Below are 1,874 nucleotides of genomic sequence, written 5' to 3' on the forward strand. Positions count from 1 at the left end.
GAATTATATATATAAAATTGAATCACTGAGATTGATTACAATCATACGTCTTATCACGATGACTTTCCACAGGAAACTAACATCGCCCGCCAAAATTCATCCTCTGATTGGTTAGCATCCTAAACAAATTCGATAATCATGTCATAAATTAAAAATATTGCATTATATGTTTTAATTACACTAATTAACAATATATTAAGAGCAAATTATATTTCTATATAATTAATTTTTAATTATTTATTTGATTTTTTTTATTATAATTATATAATTATTTATTTTTTTTATTAATTATTTATTTGATTTTTATATTTATACATTCTTTTATTAATTCATTTATTTATTTATTTATCGATTGATTTATTTATATATTCATTGATTTATTTATCGATTATCAATTTATCGATTGATTTATTTATATATTTTTTTATACACATTCTTATTTTATACATCAATTTATTTATTTATTTATTTATTTATTTAAACTTCGTTTATTTATTGATTTATATTTTTTTATCCATATAATTATTTATTCATTTGTCTAATGATTCATTTATAGATTTATTTGTAGACTTTTTTATCTTATTCATTTATATTATTACATTAATTTATATATTTTTTTATTTCCTTCCTCATTTATTTTTTTATATATTTATTTATTATATATCATATATTATATTATTTATTCATTTATTTATCTACTAATTTATCTATAGATTGTTACAAACTTCATTCTTTTGCTCATGTATGAATCTATTATTTATTAATTTTTTTTTATTAATTTATAAACATTACTTATTGTAAACTTCATTTTTTTTGCTCACTTGTATATGAATCTTTTTATTTATCTATTTATTTGTTTCTTTATTTTTTAAATTTTAATTATAAATATAGTAGTAATATAATGTAGTAATATATATAGTAGTAACATAAATATAGTAAATAAGTAAATATAATGTAGTAATATATATAGTAGTAACATAAATATAGTAATAGTAAATAGTTTTAATTATAAATATTATTTGAATTTCTTTTAATTTCTTTTTTATGCATGAATTTATTTATTTATTTCATATGTCTAATAGTTTATTTGTTAACTTTATTGTATTTGTTAACTTTTTTAAAATAAAATAAACAAAATTAAAATATTATTCATACAAATTTCTTTGTTTTATTCATTTATGTATGGATTAATTTATTTACTTTTCTATTTTCTTTTTCACATTTTCATTTATTTATGTATTTATTCATTTATTTTCTTAATGATTTACTTATAAATATTATTACAAACTTCCTTGTTTTCAAAATAATATATTACTTATATATAAATCAATTTATTTATTTACTCAGTAAAAATAATAAAAAAATAATAAAAAATAAAAAAAATAAATTAAGTAAATCACTAGATAAATAAATGAATATATTAATAAGTAATTAAAAGAGACAATAAAGAAATAAATTGACATAAATGAGCAAAATAAAGAAGTTTGCAAGAATATCTATGAGTAAATTAATAGAATAAGTAAATAATTGTATAAATAAATAAATAAATAAATAAATAAATAAATTGATGCATACATGAATACAAAATAAAAAATGCATACATGAATACAAAATTTACAATATCTATAAATAAATCAGAAAATAATAATTGTATAAATAATAAATAATAAATAAATAAATAAATTGATGCATAGATAAATGTGCAAAATAAATAAGTTTATAACAATGATTATAAATAAATCATTTAAAAAATGAATAAATAAATAGATTCATATATAAATGAGCAAAAGAATAAAATTTACAACATAAAATATTATATTATTATAAAATATATTATATATATATTATAATATATAATATATAAATATATTATA

This window comes from Apis dorsata, unplaced genomic scaffold (assembly GCF_000469605.1).
Source record: "Apis dorsata unplaced genomic scaffold, Apis dorsata 1.3 scaffold_193, whole genome shotgun sequence".
In the NCBI taxonomy this organism is placed as follows: domain Eukaryota; kingdom Metazoa; phylum Arthropoda; class Insecta; order Hymenoptera; family Apidae; genus Apis; species Apis dorsata.